Source organism: Microtus ochrogaster, chromosome 10, assembly GCF_000317375.1.
Source record: "Microtus ochrogaster isolate Prairie Vole_2 chromosome 10, MicOch1.0, whole genome shotgun sequence".
In the NCBI taxonomy this organism is placed as follows: Eukaryota; Metazoa; Chordata; class Mammalia; order Rodentia; family Cricetidae; genus Microtus; species Microtus ochrogaster.
The window spans coordinates 60,576,973-60,586,990 of record NC_022016.1 but is presented as its reverse complement, the minus strand read 5'-3'; positions in this window follow the sequence as shown (position 1 = coordinate 60,586,990).

The following is a 10,018-nucleotide window of genomic DNA, read 5'->3' as shown; positions in this document are numbered from 1 at the left end:
GTGTGTGTGTGTGTGTGTGTGTGTGTGTGTGTGTGTGTGTGTGTGTGTGTTAGAAGGAGTTGGGAATGTGGAGGGGAGCAAAGAGACCCTCAGGCTCCATGCCCAGTTCCGGAGATTTCCCAGGAGGGGAAGCCAGCCTGCGGCAGCAAGCCAGAAGTCTCCCTCATTGCTCCAGCAAATGGGAACTGGGGGGGGGGGGCCGTGCACATCCCCGCCACTGATGGGTAGCAGGAGGGTGAGGATGAAGGACCCCATGTGCCCCCCAGGACCCTTACCTCACCCAGAGGGAAACCCGAATATTTGTCTTACTTCCCGTGGGCCATTTGGACTTATTTTCTCAGTCCAGAGAAAAGCTGCGGTGTAAACTAAGGATCGGTCTAGGGGGCCCGTTGGCTCCTTGGAGTCTGTAATTGGGGCATTGAAAGGATACGGAAGAAAAAAAAAAGCCCACAGAAGAGTGGATGATCTTTTATACTTAAAGTTCCCCCCTCTATAAAAGCGACGTATTACAAACCTCTTTCTCCTCTCGAACATTTCTTGCTAAGTGCATTCTGATGCCACATTGAAACGCAAAATAGCTGGAATCAAGCAGGCTCCGAAGGCTATTTATATGCTAATCTGTATTTCCCAAGCCGAAGCAGGAACCTCGAGCTCCGAGCTGCTTCTAATGATGGCTCAGCTTTAACCTCTCTGGAAGAAAGAAAAGTATTTTCCTTAAGAAAACAACTCAGTTTCTTTAAGATGAAATGTAATTATCTATTATCAGATGTCCCTTAAAATGCAAGGCCTATTAAGGCTGCTAAAAATATTGAAGCCCTAATTTCACCATAATAGCATTTTAATTTCAGCAAATCACGCTGCTATTGTTACAGGACATTTTGTGGTAGGGCTGTGGTAAGAGGTCCATCTTCGCTTTTTTCTTAACATTTTCTCTTCTTTGAGAAGTACAATTAAATCATCGCAATCATCTAACCTTGCTCGACACAAAATTTTACTTATGAAGTGCGAAAACAATGGTCATTAGCATTTAAAAGAATTTGTTTTAAAAGTAGCTAAAGTTTAATTGCTTTAAATATTCTTGTTGGAATGTGTAGTCGCTGTTGGTTCAACGTTGGCATTAAAGAGAGACCGGTGTTTAATTGATTGCTGAATTTCATTGAAAAATATTTACTTTCTTTCTGGGCAAAGTACAAAAGAGATGTCTTGAGGGACCCTCAAGGAGGAATGATTTTGGGGGGGCGGGTGCGAATGCTCTGTGAGGGAGTTGCTGGCCAGGTGACCCACCTCTGCATTGAGATTTTAGGTGTGAGTGTGTGTGTGCATGAGCAGGCATGCTCACACTGTTGTTTCTCTACCAAGTTTCTCGAAGGACCTCACAACCCCTCTTTGTGTAGACAGCAACAAGAAAGAGTGTGGTCCCAGGAACTTGTGTTTTCCTTGAATCAGAGGGGAATGTGACGTTGGGTTGCCCAGCTAGTCTGCTTCTAAGTGGGCTCACCTTTTCAGTCAGGAGAGGTGAAGGGTAGGCCTCTCTCTGACAAATGTTCTGCCCACACCCACTAGTGAAGGCAAAGCTCTGACCGCCTTAGATCCACCCACCCTCTCCCTCCTCTGATTGGACATTTCGGGCTACCTTAAAGGGGCTGAGTCATTGTGAAGTCTCACAGGTTTTATAGGGATCTTGAGTTCAGGCGGGTTGGGGTGGGGGAGCAGGCTCTGACTGGCCGGAAAAGAGGCCATGAGCAATGACTGGGGAAGGTGGCACGGGCTCCAGAGGCCACTGGCTTGGTGGGTGAAGGAGGCGCAATCGGTACTGTTTGAGAAGCAGAGTCACACATCCTGCCAGTTTCTCCCCGGCTGTCATTTAATCCTCATGGTGACATCCTGAGAGAGGCGGTTATCCCTGTTTTCCAAGTGTGGAAACTGAGGCTGACAGGGCTCCATTTACTGCATCTTAGTCATCCAGTGGGTCCACCTAGTGATGGCCCCCGTGTTATACCGCTCCCTTCCGTCTGGACCCTCAGACACACGGGATCTGAACAGTTTCTCCCAATTCTGTCCTCCTTTGGCTCTTGGTTTCCTTCCTTGGATGACCTAGTTCTCCAGAGCTCATCTGGGTCTGAATTTCTCGGCCTGTTGTCTTCATGAGGAATTAGTGCCCACTGTGAACTAGACCTAAGTGGGGCTTTGGAGCTGGTGACATGGGACCTGGAGATGGTGACCTGGGACTTGGAGATGACACAGGACCTGGTCTCCCTGATGTCTGCACAGCCAGGTCCCTGTGGCTGCCCATTTCCCTATCTGTGTCACTGAGCTCAGGGTGGATCCCGTCACTCCTCTTGGCAAGGCAATCTGAGATTTTTCTCGGTTTCCTCTGCTTCTTTTTTCTGGCTGTTAATTCTGTGACTCCTTTGGCCTCTTTGCTGGCCCTGGTTCCCGTGGTTCTTCCAACTCTCTCTCCTGTGGCATCTTCTGCAGCAGAGGAGAAACAGTCTGGTTAACCCCTTGTTCTACTGCTGAGCCGTGTGTGATCTCAGGGCCCATTCCCACATCCACACGGGGTAACAACAGCGTCTGCCTCTCCTGCTGTGTAAGTACCAAATGAGATTTGCATGGAGCTCTCAGAGCTGTGCCCGGCACATACTTGAATAATGAGTGTCACTTGCTGTTGGATTAAAGGCTCTAACTTATTCATAGACATGTGTTCCACCAGGTGCTGCATTCTGCCAGGTCTGACACCACAAGACTGTCACCTTTATATCCCTATGGCCAGCACACCGGCTGCCACATAATGGAAAACACTATATAGTTTCCAAGAGCAGGTGTCCAGCCTCATGTCCTGCCACTTGCTGGCTGTGTGACCTTGGGTAGGTGCCATGGTCTCTCTGGCCTCCAGTTTCTGCCTCTGTTAATGGATATAATGACAAGGTCCCTTTCCTGTGATGGAAGACAGCCACATCACTAAAACAAAGCCCTGGTCCAGTGGCAGTATTTTGGAGCTTGGCCCATGGAACCTTTGAGGTTAACAAGCTCTCATTAATAACTGACATCTGCATTCCCTTCTCCCACGCTTATCTCATCTCATTGCACAGCAGCTCTGGGAGGGGCCTCTTATCTCCTGTTTCTCTGAGATTTTACAGCTGGTAAGAGACAGGTTGCCCGACCCACGTGAAATCCCACCTCCCTGGGCTCCTGACACCTCCACATCTTCTGATGCCAGGACAGGGAAATGCTTCTCAAGCAGAGCAAACAGTCTCCCGTACAAACGAGGCAGGGCCAGGACTTGCAGCATGTTCTGTGGTCCAGCGAAATTGATTTCATCATGGCGGGTCTTGAAGAGACATCTCCGACCGGAAGCTGCGCTTGGCTTTTTATGCTCTTCAGGGGCATTATAAATTTGATTATATCTGAAATAGCAGATTTCAAGTTGAAGTCCCCTTTGTCCACTCTGGAATTCAGATTTATTTCTGCGAGACCAGTGCAATTTTCTTATCTTTGTTACAAATTACTACAGTCTGGGTTAATCTCACGCAGCAATAAAGCTGTTTGCCTAGGAAGCTTCTCGCAGTGTCAGAGCTGATGAATGGCTCCCTCTGGCTATAATAATTCAGTCTAGAACATAGGGGAAACACACACACACACACACACACACACACACACACACACACACGTTTTGGCAGCTCAGATAGTTGGGATCAGACATGCTCATCTGATCAAGACCACTGGAGCCTTTGAACCTTGGAGAGCCAAGGAGCCCAGGAAGGACCAGCAGGTTCTGTAAAGAAGGCAGTCCCAGCTGGAGTTTTCTGAAGGGGTCTATGGACACGGTGACAACATGAGAAGCCAGACCGGTCAGAAGGCACAGCCTGAATGGCCTTAATGAGCAGGGTGTTGGGGAGGTGGGTCTCAGAAGCAGGGAAGAACCAGCTATAGTGGGAGGGGCAGAGGGCTTGCCTGTGATTCATTTAAGTTACTGTAGCTTAAAAAAAAAAAAAAAGCAACGTGTGCCGCTGATTAGAAAAGGCTCTATTGATTTAATAAGAACCCTTATTGGAGGATCGAGGAAGGGAACGCAGCCTACTTCACTGTGCACTTGAAGACTCAATATTGTGGTCCTAGAAGACATTCTCCAGAGATGAAATTAGCGGGGAGGGGAAGGCTGCCGAGGGGAGGGGAGAAGGGTATTCCAGTAGTTGGAGGTATTGGTAAGAACGAACATTCATTCAGGCAGAGAATAGCATGCCCACAGATCTTGGGGCAGGAGAGCTTGCTCGCTGAACTGAAAGAATGCTAACGCCATGACTAATGTTGGTTGTCAGCTTGGCAAACCTGGGAAGGGGGAACCGCAGTGGAGGCATTGCCTCCATCAGATTGGCCTTTAGGCATGTCCATGGGAGGATTTTCTTGACTGCTAATTGGTGCAGGGGGGCCCAGCCTACCGTGGGCAGTGCCGTCCCTGGGCAGGTGGTCCTGGGCTCTAGGAGAAAGGTTGCCGAGGAAGCCAGAAGAAGCAGGCCAATCATTTCCTGTCCATGGTTCCGCTTCTCTTCTTGCTTGGTTTGCCCCTCTGCCTTACCTTAATGATACACAGTGATGGGGAAGTGGAAGCCAAGGAAACCCTTTGCTTCCCAAACTGATTTTGGTTGGTGTTTATCACAAGTCTGAGAGCAAAGCAGGGCAGCTAGTGGAACTGGCTCTGGGGAGCTGCAGTGCGGAGGTCTTGGGGGAGTGTCTCAGGAAGGAGCTCACAGGCTGGCTGTGGACTTTAGCCGGTGTTCTGAGAGAGAGCAGGAAGTTACCAAAGGGCTCTCAGGAGCAGAGGCTACACTGTGTGTTTAGCGTCCCTGGAGCGCCCATCTCGCCAGGCTGACAAGTTAAGGCTGGAATCCGTGGGGCTCACCAAGGGCTTCGGTTCCTTCTGTTACCGCTTGGGAACTTACTCTTCCATAGTCGCCTTTTACACTCTGAGCTGTCTCCTCCATCTTCTCTGTTTCTGAGATACCCCATTGAATACAAATAGGCACAAAACACCCTTCTCTAACGAGGAATTTCAGAATTAGTCCTTTAGCTCCCGACCCCCTAAAGCAAGAGAACACAAACCTCGGGGTCCCTTTCCAGCTTTCCTCTAGATGTCAAGGGTATTGTTGGAATTGCTTTTTGTTTGTTTGTTTGTTTGTTTGTATTTGGTTTTCTTTGAGACAGGGTCTCTCTGTCTATCTCTGGCTGTCTCAGAACTCTCTGCAGAGACCAGGCTGGCCTTGAATTTACAGAGATCCTCCTGCCTCTGCCTCCTGAGTGCTGGGATTAAAGGTGTGTGTCATCACACTGTTCAATCAGTACTGTCCTTTACTGTGGAATGGGTTAAGCAATAAGGAAACCAATGGTCAAATCCATCTGCTAGCAATCCTCCATTTGTCTACCCGTCCATTTCTCCATGTCTTCCCCATTCCCTCCCCTATCCACCCCCTGCACGTCGTCTACCATGGATTTAAAAGGCTGACGTTTCTTTACAAATGCCCTATTTTAGGAATGCTCTAACACACTCCAGTTTCCCTACTAGGCTGTCCATTGTCAAGCATTCAAAACCAATCCGCTGCAGTGCTAAAAGCCTGGACTCTGGAGTCAAGACTTCTTGGTTCTTGGCTTGGTGTCATCATTTATCAATTACTGCACACTTGGTCAAACAAATTAGACTTTGGTTACAGCACTGACCTCATCTATAAGATGAGGCTCACATCATACCCCAAAGGCTGGCTGTAAAGATCACATAAGTCTGTGCGTGTTATGTCTAGAGTAGTCTTTAGTGCTTGGAAAGCACTCATTAATTTGATCCCAGGTGCTTTGGGACCAATGTGGACAACTGGCATAGTTGGGCAATACTTTCCCCATCTCCCAATAGTTTCCTAGGTTACTCAAAGCTGCTGACTTGGGTGGAGGTGTTATTTGAAAGGTGATCCAGGAGGCCCAGTGAATATAAGGAGGGAGCGAGGCAAGAGAGGATGGGAAGGGAGAGAGAGGTAGGGACAGTTAAATGACTTAAAGTGTCAAGTGGCTTTAGTCTTGGCCTTGATAATGCTGATCACATCTCACCTGTGTCCAGGTGAATTCGGTTTGCCTGACTGTTTTTGATTCAGTAACTTTAGAATGGGTCCTTGAACCCGAGCAAAGGAAACAATTGACCAGCTGGTTCCATCCCTGCCATCGAGGAATTTGCCATCTGATAGGTAAATACAGGAGACAAAATGAGGTTGTAGCTGAGCAGGAGATGAGTGTGAACAAGGCCATGCGTGAGAATAAGTGTTGCATGCTGGTTAGTCCCCTCCCCATACCCCAATTTGACACAAACTAGGGTCATCTGGGAAGAGGGACCTGTGGTGATATTTTGTTTGTGCTGTGTGGTAATGGGTAAAAAAAGGAAAGAACTAGGAACTGGCTGCTCTACACTCTGATCTTCAGGCGAGCTTTATTTGTTATAGCACAAAATATCACCACAGGGACCCTTAGTTGGGGGACTGACTCCATGAGATGTCCTGTAAGGTATTTCCCTGGTTATGATTGATATGGAAGAGTCTGGCCCATTGTGGGCAGTGCCATCTCTGATCAAGAGGTCCTGGGGGATATAAGAAAACAAACTGAGTAAGCCATGGGGGGAAGCCATGGGGAAGAGGCCAGTAAGCAGTGTCCCTCTGCGATCTCTGTTTCAGTTCTAGCCTCTAGGTTCTTGCTCCTGCTTGGACCATAAGCTGTAAACCAAATGAACCCTTCCTTCCCCGAGTCGAGTTTGGCCAGCATTTTGTCACAACAGAAAGCAGTCTAAGGACTGGCTGTGACATGGGTTAGGGCTAGAGGTGGCAGAGGGCTTGATGGGGGAGGGAGAGGGAGGAAATCTGCCGCTTCAGCCATGAGGCGGATGTGCACAGGTTGCAGTTAGAATTTGACATCCTTTTCTGCTGTGTCAGGACTCTGGGCTGGTCTTCTTAGCCCTCCTTCGTTTCAAAGGGGGCTAAGTACAAGCTATAAGAGGCATGCTTTCTGTTTTAACACCTGGTCCCATCTTGTCCATGATGAAAATAAGCGCTGATGACAAGACCAGAGAACCAGCAGAGAGTTCTAGAAAGCAAGTTCATCCTATAGTCGGATCTGCTCCTTGACTGGCCAGGTATATATACCCCATTACTACCATGGACCTACTAGATGTTTCCATGTTTAAGTATAGGTTTTATTTTTCCTCCCTGTGTCTCTCATCCAATACCCTCTGTGTGTCCCCCCCTCGAAAGCAGTATTTCCCACAGCATCCCAATCCCCACCCTGAGCTCCTGCAGGGTGTACCTCCTTGCTTCGCCTTGCCCTCCATTTTAGTGTAGCATGAACTAGCTGTTTTGTTCTTCCTTGCTTCTTCACTGGGAGACAGCCAGCCCCACCGTTAATTCATTCTTGAATCCCGAGGGCCTCCCCAGCAGTTACTGACAATGCAATTGAACTCTCAGGGTTCTGTGGTCACTGATGAGCTACAGCCAGAGACACGTGGTGCTAATCACATGCAAGGAAGTAGTCCCAGGGCCAACCCTGCACATAGGTGATGTTGTCACCATTATAGGTCAGGAAGAGGTGATAAAATAAACTGAGCACTGTCTCTTTCCTAGGACTCTCCTTGACACACACTCACACACACACACAAATTAGTACCACAAAATAGATTTTTTTTTTCGGTAATATGACTGGAAAAAAATAACCTCAACTACTGGAGAAGAAAATATTCGTTGCACTGATGTTTTTTCCAGTTATTTACAATGATGACAGGGTCATCAATGGACTACCTAGGGAAATTGCCTACACTCTATGGAGTATTAGATAGTCACTAAAATGACATTTATTCAGACTATGTATGGTGCCTCCAAAATGCTTAGGAGGTATTAGGCAGACATATATTAAGCTGATATGGTATGATATATATATATATATACTCTCACATATGTGTGTATATATACATATATATGCATCTATCTATCTATCTATCTATCTATCTATCTATCTAAAGTTCACCATACATATATAGAATTGTGAGTTCACCATGGTTGTAATGGGGTAAGAGTTAAAGCTTAGGAGAAAGGAAACCTTCCCAGAATGTTAATAGAGATGTCAGGGTGAATGAATTATGGCTTATTTTTGTTTTTTATTTTTTCTATTTCCCAATTTTTCTGAAACACAGTGATATTATTTTTTATGATGAAAATGATGTATTTCTTAAAAGCTGATAAATAATTCTCTAGCTGAGCCTTATTAACAGGCAAAGGTGACCTTGTCTGAGGAATGTTCCAGGCTTGGGATACCGCAGGGAGAGCAGGGCCACATGTGGCTCAGGCCCTGAGTTCATGGGACACCCGGCAGAAAGCTGCCACTGTGGGCCCAACCCCCAGGCCCCACACATGTAGCCCAGCAGGGTCAGAGCGGCAGCTTAGCCCTTCTTGTCTGTCTGAGGAGTCCTGTTTCTGCACATGGCTGTGTCTCCCAGCTGATAAACAGCCAATCCAGAAGCTCAGTGAACCAAAACCTGGACAAAGAAACTACACATCTTTATTTATTTATTTATTTATTTATTTATTTATTTACTTACTTACTTACTTATTTATTAATTTTTTAAATAATCCTGGGACTGAGGATTGACCTCAGGACTTTGTCCATGCTAGGCAAGTGCTGTCCTGCTGGCTGAGGAAGAATTTTAAGTTAAAAGCAATCAAACAAAAGCAAAAGCAGAGATGGCTGAGGTGGTGACCCAGGACACTTGCTCTCTACCTAGTTAGTTGTGTTCTGGTGACCGCGGGGCCGTTTGAAGACTGTGGTGTTCTTAGCCCTTAGATATCCCCAGTGTTTTCTCAGCACACTCTTAATCCCAGCACTCAGGAGGCAGAGGCAGGTGGATCTCTGTGAGCCGAGGCCAGCCTGGTCTACAGAGTGAGTTCCATGACAGCCAGAGCTACCTAATGAGAGACCCTGTCTAAAAAGAAGGAAAAGCGCTAAACAGACAATGGCAAAGCTGCTTCCTGCGGCTTCACTGAAGAAAGTTTTTAACACTTTCTTCAGTGGGGATGGCAGGCCCGGGAAACACCAGCCCTTGTGGTTGTAGTCTGTGTGGCCATCCCTTCCCTTGGTACCCCACTCACAATGGGGATGGGGCGGGGAGAGGGTCTTTTTCTTTAAGAACTTTACGAAGGGAGAGAGAGAAGGAAATGATAGGAGATGATGCAGAGTAACCCAAAGCCCTCCTGCGTCCTTTACAGTTCTGAGCCTCAGACCTCGTCTGTGTAGGGTGTCTCATTTTCAGTTATCACCAGGTTTGCATAGGACTCTGCTTGTATGTGGACATTTCCAACATACTTTAACCTGTCTTCCTGTTAGAGAAATGTTCCATCTTTTCCTCCTCCTCCACTTCCTCCTTCTTCTCCTGTTTTTCTTCCTCCCCTTCCTCCTCTTCCTGTTCTTCTCCTCCCCTTCTTCCTCCTCTCCCTCCTCCTCATTTACCTCTTTCTTTTCCTTTTTTGGGACAGAGTCTCAATATATATCCCAGGCTGGTCCTGAACCCACAAATCCTCCTGCCTCAGCCTCTCATAGTGCTGAGTTTACACTCAGGAGCCTATACCTAGCTTTGCAGATACTTCCTAGGTTGGCTATCTATCTATCTATCTATCTATCTATCTATCTATCTATCTATCTATTTATTTTAATCCCAGACTCGCCCTGTCCTGCCGTACACTGAAGGTTACAGCTCACCCCACACGAAGCTCTGCTGCTGAAGTGCTGCAAGCCTGGTCTCACCTGAGGTAGCACTGTTACTCCTTTCCAGGCAGCGCTGTCATGGCCATCCATTTAAGAAGAGGAAAGGGAGGCCTTAGAGCATATAAAGGACTTGCCCAAGATCACAGGGCTAGAATGAGGCAGAGGGAGTATTCTAACCGCCCCCGTGACCATGGGCCACGGTCATTTCCACTGCAGTTGAGTATTCTAACCGCCCCCGTGACCA